The 10,701-nt window shown below is 54.8% G+C and overlaps 1 long non-coding RNA gene across 1 annotated transcript; it reads right to left on the bottom strand.

The window, feature by feature from the left end:
• Positions 1-3,153: 3,153 nt before the first annotated feature.
• Positions 3,154-4,159, bottom strand: LOC120639637. Its single transcript, XR_005661530.1, has 3 exons — positions 3,510-4,159; positions 3,363-3,428; positions 3,154-3,228 (listed from the first exon to the last, which is right to left on the bottom strand). It is a non-coding gene; the product is annotated as an uncharacterized LOC120639637 (long non-coding RNA).
• Positions 4,160-10,701: the final 6,542 nt, after the last annotated feature.

The following is a 10,701-nucleotide window of genomic DNA, read 5'->3' as shown; positions in this document are numbered from 1 at the left end:
AGAGATCGACATTTAACTCATCTTTAATGGTACTGCAGGAATCCTCTCCAGCCTTGCCACTTAATCTTGGTGTGTCCTTGGACCAACTAAATTAGGAGTTAGTGCACACACGTTTCCTATGGAAATGATACCCTTGAATACCCTCGAGTGAAAGCTACAACGGTATCCGTGCGCTTGCGAATTTATTCGCATCGTTAAAATACCCAACAGTCGTCTTGTTGGCTTCATTTCTTGCCACACTGGCCTCGATCCATCGTTGCGACGGTGTCATCTGACTTGCGTTTCTTGTCAAAATTGCGCTGGTTCTTGTCAGAGCGTGAGTCGTCGTTGCACGTTTCTTGTCAAAATTGTGCTGGTTCTTGTCAAAGCGCGAGACGCCATTGCACTTCTGATTGTTATCATCGCGACGAGGAAAGCGATCGCGCTCTTGTTCTTCTTGATCGGCCCACTCCAGCATCATGTCGCGGAGGGCCATGACCGAGAGGGGTTGGTTTCTTCCGAAGTCACAATAGAGCTGCTGAGTGGCGAGGCCATTGTGGAAGCAGTCGATGACGTCGTCGACGGCGATGTTGGCGATGGTCGAGCGGGTGTCGAAGAACCTCTTGATGTATGACCTCAGGGTCTCGCCACATTCTTGTTTACACACGCGCAGGTTGTGGCGAGTGGTGGGTCGATGGATGGAGCCTTGTAAGTTGTCGACGAAGAGCTGCTTCAGGTCCTCCCATAAGTGGATCGAGTCGTGCTTTAAGCTTTCGAGCCACGTGAGGGGTGCGGATTCCAAAGCCATTGGGAAGTAGATTACTTTTGTATAATTTGTCCCTCCTGCAACTTCAATAGCGGTAGAGTAAATACGAAGCCATTGATGAGGGTCTTGCTTACCGTCGTATTTCTTCAAATTCTGCATGTTGGTAGGGTTGAAGCGGATCGGGTACTCGGCGTAATTGATGTTTTGGCTGAATGAGGGGAAACGATCCGTTTCATCCGCTAAGCGTCCGTGGCGTCGGGCGTTGATAATTTCCCGTGCATCGCAGAAATTACCACGACCATGATCATGGTTCCTTGATGGGCCCGAGTAGCAACTTTCGTCTTGGTATCTTGATCGTTGGTGGTGGGGTGGACATGGTTGCTGGTTAGCTTCTTGATTTCCTTGTGGCCGTGCCGAGGTGCGGCTATTGCGAGAACCAGAAGGAATCGGGTTCTATCTGTCGATCTGGTGAAGGGCTTCTCTGGTAAGGCGCTGCATTCGACGGACTTCTGGTGTGTCTGGTATTTTGCATCAATATGGCCGCTTCAGCCAAGTTGACTACTTGGCTGCAGAATGCTGGTCCGCCAACTTCATCAAAATCCTGTTGTAAATTGCGTGGGCCATAAGGTTCTACAGGGGCATGTTGAGCTCGTGCAGTGGCGTTCCTTCTGCAGATAGCGCGACTACGATTCCTCCGGCGTCAATTATCTTTGTCTTGCTGGGATTCGCCTTGCGGAGCGTTTACCGAGAGCCCATCATCAGAGACTTGATCCAAATTTTCATTGGCATATTGTTCAGCTTGAGAACCGAGGCCGCTGTTCTCTCCATGAATCGAGATGTACACCTGACGATCGAGTGTCGCATGAGTAGTACTGTAGTCGACCAGGGCAATGTCGCCTACTCATTCTTCCTCGATCGGGGAGAGTGGTCTACCCGCTTGATAGGGTAGATCCTGGAGGCAGGCGACGAGACGAGCGTTATCGAGTAGTTCGGCAGGCTCAAAGCCCTTCCAGTACACGAAACGGCTTCGTGGCGTAGCGATGATAGTCAAACTCGGGTGATCAGCGAGTTCTGGATCGAATTTGTCATCCGAGTCAGGGTAGGAGTCGAAAACAGGTGCCTCCCGATGAGCGGTGACCTCCCGGTTGACGATCCTTTGGTTGAATTTGCCACACATGGTTGTCACATACGATGCGGCCGCATTCTGAAGTCCCAACGATAGTTCGGGTTGAGATGGTTCGAAGTAGATCGAATCTAATCCGAGAGGCGCCAAGCAAGTCGAAGAAGTGTCTGATAGGGACAGCTTTTTGATCTCGTCGACGAGTTCTGGCAGTAAGAACTCGGCGGAAATGATTCCATCGTGTTGTTCTTGCTAAGGTGCCTCCGCGCTCATGGTGGTGGCCAGATGGCTATCGAAGCCGCCAGACCCGTTGGCCGTGCAGATCCATGAGCCGAAGATGAAGGTTGTGCCTGCACTGATCACAGGGAGGTCGAAGTTGAAGGATGCCATCGAATTCTTTCGATGATCGTCGGCGAAGCCTCCTACCTGGCGCGCTAGCTGTCGGTGTTTTACCGCCAAGCTCTCCGAGGTATACCCCGAGGAGATTGTTTGTAGGTAGGGACTCACCGAGATCAGAATGCGATGGTGCAAGGAACACAAAGATTTAGACAGGTTCAGACCGCCGAAGCGTAATACCCTACATCCTATGTGGTTGTTTGTATTGCCTTAGGTGTTGATGTTTTTTGGAGGGGTCCCGACCCGCCCTTATATAGTCTGGGAGAACAGAGTTACATGGAAAGTCCTAGCCGAGTACTATTAGAGTCCTACTCCAATGAGGTCAAGTAGTTTCCATGTACATCAACTAGTCCTACATCCGTACGAGTAGTTACAATAGAGATAAGGTACATCCACGTGCTATTCCTTACTCTAGAATGTTCCACGCCTGTGAGCAGTCCCGCTACCCCGGATCTGACATCCTCCACCTCCGCTGCCCACCCCTGCCTCCTCCTCCGCCCCTGCCTCCTCCGCCTCCGCCGCCCACCCCTGCCTCCTCCTCCGCCCCTGCCACCTCCGGCCGCAGACTCTCTCTGTCCGGTGGAGGCCCGCGTACTCAAGAATGTTCTACGCCTGTGAGCAGTCCCGCTGCCCCGGGTCTGACATCCTCCACCTCCGTCGCCCACCCCTGCCTCCTCCTCCGGCCGCGGACTCTCTCTGTCCGATGGAGGCCTGTGTCCGCACGATGCAAGACCGGAGGAGAAAGGACAGGAGGCAGCGCGCGGCTCCGACCCTCGACGGCGCAGCTCTGGAAAGGCGGCAAGGCGAGGAATGGCTAAGCGACGCAGACGCCCAGTTTTTTTTTTACCACCTGGACGCAGGCGACGCCTTGAAAACAGAGATCATCACAATAGAAGGCTACTCAGTGACCGTCACTATTGTTGTCCAAGTAGGCTGGAGCATGGGAGGATCCATCTCCAGTCTCTCTCTACATCCAAAGCCAAAGAAGAAACAATTCATGAGGATAGATATTTCATGATTGACTATACAGTTAACAAAAAAGCTAGGTATAGTTTGGTTCTTTGTCAAAAGTCAATGTTCTAGCAATCTGATCCACCTTACCATGTCATTTTGTTCCTCCACAAGCATGTCAGGCGGTATAACTATGTTGGCTTTTTTAGCAATGAACTGCAAGCAAAGAAGTAGCAACATGAGCATATTTTTAGACCTTCAGTTGCAAATAGACAATCTAGCAAATTAGAATTTGACCTCGAGTAGACAATCCGTCCGCTTCACATGTCGAGTCAAGACTGCATTTTGTTGAGTTAAGCGACGGTTGTTCTGAACTTCCTCCTCATACCTTCTGAAGAGATTTTGGTAAGACCTTGAGGTTGATGGCCTTATCTCACTTGCCTTAGCAGAATCAATAATTGGACCCTTCTTGACAGCACCATCTCCTATTGCAAGACGACCATGGGACAAGCCACCATCAACGTTATATGCTATCTGCCCATCAAAAGGTTTCTCTTGCCAATTATCTGGATACTTCTCCTGGAGTGCTGCATTGTAGTCATCCTTGAAATAACAAAAGTTAGTAGTCGCAAGCTAAAAACAGAAAAGGAAACACACTTAAGCTTGAAAGTAAGTAGAAATTCAGCTGCATCTACCAGTGTGCTCAAATAATTGTTTGGAATGGAAAAATTCTTAGGAAACCTAGAATTGGGAGGGAGGAGTTCATGCAGAAGATCCACAAAATCATCATAGCATGCCACTGAGAGATTGTATTGAGATTTAATAGCCAATAAACGAGCAACAGCAGATAGACTAGAGTGCAAGGTTTGGTCATGTACTTGCTCATCAGCACTTACAACCATTGTTTTCAAGGCGTCGCCTAGGCGTCCAGGCGGTAAAAAAAGCTGGGCGTCGGGGTCGCTTAACCAGCATCCGCCTTGGACATCGATGCCGGTCGATTTGAGCCTGCAGAGCAGAGAACAACGCAACTGTGGGATCAAGGAGAGCGCTGGTGAGCATCATCTCCACCATACTGTACAAATCATTTTGATCTTGTACATGCACTCAGCCACTCATGGTTGGGAGAACCCACGAGCGTTGCGCACAGGGACGGCCATCGAACGGCACGCCTGGGAAACAACAGAGCAATCAATGGGAACGAAGGTCACAGGAAAGACGCGGGTAGGCGGGGGCGGCACCAGCGGCAGCAATAGATGAGGAAGGAGACACCTGAGCCCCGGTGGGAGGGGAGCAGAGTGGCGCCTCATGCGCCGGCAGCAGCGGCGGTGGCGGAGCGGCGACCCTGGCGTACAGGTAGCGACGACGGCGCCACCGAGGCCGGCGGCTGCTCGGTGCTTGCCACCGCCATATCCCTGCGCCGCTCCCCGCTAAACGAAGTGAGCGCGGAGCCGTCCGAGCAACCGCCGCCGCGGGCTTCCCCAGCGAGAGGAAGAGAGCGGCGGGATCGGGGATGGGGAGGCGACGGCCGGCGGCGGCGGCAGTTCGGGGGCAGAGAGCGCGCGGGCGCAGGAGGAAGGACACGTGGTGGGGAGGGCGCGGGGGAGGCGGAGACGGCGGCGCCGGGGAGGGGCGCGGGGGAGGCGGAGAAGACGGCGCCGGGGAGGGGCGCGGAGAGGACCGGGGACGGGGCGCAGAGGAAAGGAGGCGTCGGGAAGAAGATGGATGTGGAGACATTTACTGGAACAGTGATGTGCGGGTGGAGTAAACATGAACCGCAGATTTACCATCGAATGTTGTAAATTATTTTTACTATCGTGGCCATGAGAGGGCGCCGAGCAGTGCGCGTTTAACATATAATAAAAAGAAGGTGGAAAAAGACTGGAAGAGGACAAATTTGGGGGAAACTATGGAGTCACAGACGGACGGAGAGCGGGGAATTTTTCTCAGTTGCCACGCGCTTCTCATCCACCCCGCGCGCTTTTTTTGGCCTTATTTAGATGCAAAAAATTTTGGGTGTAAAGCACTGTAATATTTTCATCTGTATTTGATAATTATTGTCTTGTTATGGATTAATTAGGCTCAAAAGATTCATCTCGCAAATTATAGATAAACTGTGTAATTAGTTATTTTATTTAGATATATTTAATACTTCATGCATATGTTGAAAAATTCAATGTGATGGAAAATCTTGTAAAATTTTGGAATTTAAAACTAAACAGGGCCTTGGTGGTTGTGCCCTGTGTCTCTCTGTAACGTGGCCACCGCACCGCTTGCAGCGCGCGCGAGCCCAATCTGCAGCGCGCGGAGGGCACTGCAAGTGCTCAGCTTTTGGCCTGTGACGGTGTCTCTCCGACGGGAGTGAGTTTCCCAGACGGTACAGTGCAAGGGTGAGGGAAAACTTGTGCGGCTCTGACGGAAGCCTCTCAACCGAGGGGAATACTGCACACCGACGGGAGAAAACTGATCTGGTGTAGTGTTACTGGTAGTCTGAAGCTTATCAATCAATGCAAGTGATAACATGTCTTGCAAGTCCTGGTCTGTAGTACTAATTAATCTGTGACGTTTACAGTCTTTATTCATGTCCTGCCGAACACAATTTCAAACAGACCTAAAATGGATTAGAACAGGATTTGAATCGGACCTGGAATGAGTGGAGGAAGAGGATCCACTTGATCCTGTCCAGGAACTGTTCAGGGACAGGAACCAAGCCCCAGCAACCGAACGAGGCCAAATCGCGTGGACAGACTTGTCCCTCTTCTACGTTGTCTTCTCCGTCTCATTTTTCTTCGCGGACGGACGGCTAAGCCGGTTCCCCGATGGACACAAAGCATGACAGAGGGGCTCCAGCAGCCGCGTGTCCAGGATGAGTTGGACCTATTTCGTACCTGCAAACCCTCATGCGATCCGATTATGGTAGCACATCGTCCATGGAGTCAAGCCGAGCCCGATCCATGTTTATGATGAGCCAAGACTGTCAAGGACCAACCAAACCACGTTATAGTCCATCGTGGACAAATACCCGATGTGACGAGATTTCAACCATATACGCACCAAAATGTGAGGTTCTTACATCAGATTTGTCGGTACCTCTGAACTAGAGTACCCCCTCTTGCTGTGTCAAGACTCGTAGTTATCCGTAACTACGCCCAATGGAGCTGAGCAACCGGACCCCTGGGGTCCGACTCCATCTCACCGGACCAACGATCTCGGACCCGCATCCCGCTCGGGGTCGGGTCCGGTGTCACCACGTGTCCCAGAGAAGAGAGCACTCAGACAAAATAGCTGGGGGGCCCGGACCTCCCACGGGGTCCCGGACCCCTCGGTAGGGAGGGAACAGACACCCCGCCTGGGGGGTCCGGAGCCGCCGCATGTCCGCAGACGCAGATACGCGCGCGGTTGCCAAGCTTCCTCGGGAAGACTTGGCCACCTACCGCATTCAATGCGGGAGGCGTTAAGTGCGCTCTGCCACAGCAGAGACCGAGGAGACTTTCGCCAGGCTGTACTGTTGACCGCGCGTTACCAAGGTACACTGTACAGCCGTTGGCGCCACTCACGCCACGCACGTCAGTCTGCTACACCAGTTAGACACGATAACTCGGCGACGGAGTATCATAACGCCTACGCGATAGACCCAACAGTCTACGCCGCAACCTACACTGCCTCAACGGGCGCCTCGCCGATGAGACAGGAGAAGACCCCCCTCGGCCAGAGAGTCTACAGGACGATGAAGTGTATCCAGCAAGAGATTCTTCATCACTGTAGCATCACTACTGTCTAGTAAAACATACATACTTGTTGGACCCACTTGTCGGGGTCCGACGCCTGTGTACGCGTCCTCCTTGCTCTATAAAAGGGAGACGCCCGTTAGAGAAAGGTCAAGTCCAAAAGAAAAGACTTGGGGGCAGAGGATAGACTCATTCATTCCTAGTGCAATACACCACACAGTGGATGTAGGGTATTACGCTCCGGCGGCCCGAACCACTCTAAATCCGTGTGTTCTTGCGTTCTTGCCCCGAAGCTAGATCGGCCTAATAGCTTAGCACTTCCCCGACTACTCCCCCTCGGGGAAAAGGCGGGTGCGTTCCGCCACCTAGCTGTGGGTACCCCCAAAAGCCCACGACATTTGGCGCCATCCGTGGGGATATATGCAAGCATTGGCTAGATCTCCAGGCTTCGGAGGCTGAGCTCATCCTCTGCAACAGCGACGAGAAGATGAAGAAAGGCATGGCGTCACCCACGCCGCATGCCACGGCACCGAGACGACGATGCCCTCGGTGCGGCGGCGCGCGGCAGCAGCGCCTGCTATGCGTCGCCACTGCGACACCTCAAGGCCGGCGCGGCGGCGCGCGCGCGGAGATACCCGCTGTGCGTCACCCTACAACACCTCTGCGTCGGCTCAAGATTTTCTCTCAAGCAACCGCCAGGGTTCCCCGGCAGCGGTATGATGTCGGCTCAAGGCTTTCTCTCAACACGAAGCCTGGAGCCCACCACTGTCGCCCTGGGGAAGTTGACCGTCGACTCCTCCCTCCCCAGGGCTGAGTCTCTCTCGGTGCTGCTGCAGACAGGACTCCGCCACCAGGCGCGGGGGCCCAACGCCAGCACCAAGGTCGAGCCGGCGAACGACCGCCCTTCTACACGCTCCGTGCTCATTCAAACAAGCACCCAGCTCATGATGAGAGGTCATCGGGCCGGCCTCCGACGGCAGACGACGACAGCTAGCAACGGCAGGGCCACTCCCATTCAAAGTCAAAAAATTTGTTCCCATGCTATCTGAGCATAGGACAACTATTGTGCTGCGAGGAGCCCCGCAAGATCCCGAGGTGATGCAGGATGATGTTGTACAAGCATGTCCAAGGCGCCATCACCCCAACGACTCAGAAGAGCCCCCAAGAAGGTAGCTCCACTACGGCCAGCAACGTGCACGCCTGGCGGGGCGACGGCTGTAGGTTATCACTAGATAGGATTGAGTGTGTTTCTCCTTTGTAATGATTTGGTGCCTACATGTGGTCCAGAGCGGTAAAGGTCCGCCCTTGTAAATCCGATCTCTGGCTTCATCGCACAAACAGGCGACACCAGCAAGTGGTCCATAGCGGTAGAGGTCCGCCCTCGTAATCCCGACCTTTGATGTACACCACGAGTCAAGCAATAAAGGAGATTTGCTTCCTCGGTCCTATCTTTACTTTAACCTAATAGCACTTGTTCGTTCAACCTCCATGTTTCTTTCTCCCGCACGGAGTTTTTTTTCTTTAGTTGCTAACAATCCAAATTGAGTTGCTAGCTTGTGGTCAGGTTGGGACACCCCTTCTAGCTGGAAGGCAGTTCGGACCCCTAGGGACCTGCTCAGGAGAAGTGGTGCCCGTATCCTGGGGTAGAGAAGTTCTGCGTAGCTTAGCCTGGTAATGTACCCTAAGCCTACGTACTTCACTGCCCTGTTACGAGTCCCCTAGTATCCGAGTCTGCTGTCCCTAGAGGTCCCGGGCTCCTTTCTAGTATAAGGCCTGGTTTCCTACACCTTACTGCAAGGCCCGGTGACGTAATTCATGGGATCGTCAGCAACGATCCAAGTCCTCCGGTGGCCCGCTCCGGCGGAGACCGCTCGCCACGGTCGCTCCAAGTCCACTCCGGTGGCCCGCTCCGGCGGAGACCGCTCCCCACGGTCGCTCCAAGTCCACACCGGTGGCCCGCTCCGGCGGAGACCGCTCGCCACGGTCGCTCCAAGTCCACTCCGGTGGCCCGCTCCGGCGGAGACCGCTCGCCACGGTCGATCCAAGTCCACTCCGGTGGCCCGCTCCGGCGGAGACCGCTCGCCATGGTCGCTCCAAGTCCACTCCGGTGGCCCGCTCCGGCGGAGACCGCTCGCCACAGTCGCTCCAAGTCCACTCCAGTGGCCTGCTCCGGCGGAGACTGCTCGCCACGGTCGATCCAAGTCCACTCCGGTGGCCCGCTCCGGCGGAGACCGCTCGCCACGGTCGATCCAAGTCCACTCCGGTGGCCCGCTCCGGCGGAGACCGCTCGCCACGGTCGATTCAAGTCCACTCCGGTGGCCCGCTCCGGCGGAGACCGCTCGCCACGGTCGCCTGGAGCCGGGTCCGGGGAAGTAGTGCTGGCTCCCTGGGCGGTTCAAGGTCCGAGCAACCGCTTAGCTCGGTTCCATACCCTAAGCCTGCACCTTCGCCGCCTTGCGGAGAGCGCTCTAGTACCTGAACCTGGCAACAAGTGCTACGGCCTTGAAGGGGTCCGGAGCACTCGCTCTCAACATGAGCACGCCAACGCAATCAGCATTGCGTCACAATAATGGCCCCACCTGCGGGTTCGTACCTCTCCCGAGGTGTGCCCGGGGGCCACTGTCGATACCTCTGGACTAGGGTACCCCCTCTTGTTTTGTCAAGACTCGTAGTTATCCGTAACTACGCCCAATGGAGCTGAGCAACCGGACCCCTGGGGTCCGACTCCATCTCACCGGACCAACGGTCTCGGACCCGCAACCCACTCGGGGTCGGGTCCAGTGTCACCACGTGTCCCGGAGAAGGGAGCACTCAGACAAAACAGCCGGGGGCCCCGGACCTCCCACGGGGTCCCGGACCCCCATATACTATCCGGACACCTCGGCAGGGAGGGAACAGACACCCCGCCTGGGGGGTCCGGAGCCGCCGCGTGTCCGTAGACGCAGATACGCGCGCGGCTGCCAAGCTTCCTCGGGAAGACTTGGCCACCTACCGCATTCAATGTGGGAGGCATTAAGTGCGCTCTGCCACAGCAGAGCCCGAGGAGACTTTCGCCAGGCTGTACTGTTGACCGCGCGTTACCAAGGTACACTGTATAGCCGCTGGCGCCACTCACGCCACGCACGTCAGTCTGCTACACCAGTTAGACACGACAACTCGGCGACGGAGTATCATAACGCCTACGCGGTAGACCCAACAGTCTACGCCGCAACCTACACTGTCTCAACGGGCGCCTCGCCGATGAGACAGGAGAAGACCCCCTCGGCCAGAGAGTCTACAGGACGATGAAGTGTATCCAGCAAGAGATTCTCCATCACTGTAGCACCACTACTGTCTAGTAAAATATACATCCTTGTTGGACCCACTTGTCGGGGTCCGACGCCTGTGTACGCGTCCTCCTTGCTCTATAAAAGGGAGACGCCCGTTAGAGAAAGGTCAAGTCCAAAAGAAAGACTTGGGGGCAGAGGATAGACTCATTCATTCCTAGTTCAATACACCACACAGTGAATGTAGGGTATTACGCTCCGGCGGCCCGAACCACTCTAAATCCATGTGTTCTTGCGTTCTTGCCCCAAAGCTAGATCGGCCTAATAGTTTAGCACTTCCCCGACTACTCCCCCTCGGGGAAAAGACGGGTGCGTTCCGCCACCCGGCTGTGGGTACCCCAAAAGCCCACGACAAGATTAATTAAATTACACTTCTCGGACTAATCTGCACGCAGGGGCGAAGCCAGGTTCATTTTCCCTGGTGCACATGCACCACAG

The sequence above is a fragment of the Panicum virgatum genome, chromosome 7K (assembly GCF_016808335.1).
Source record: "Panicum virgatum strain AP13 chromosome 7K, P.virgatum_v5, whole genome shotgun sequence".
Classification (NCBI taxonomy): Eukaryota; Viridiplantae; Streptophyta; class Magnoliopsida; order Poales; family Poaceae; genus Panicum; species Panicum virgatum.
Note: the sequence above shows the minus strand (reverse complement) of the source record. Positions and strands in the feature narration are given on the sequence as shown.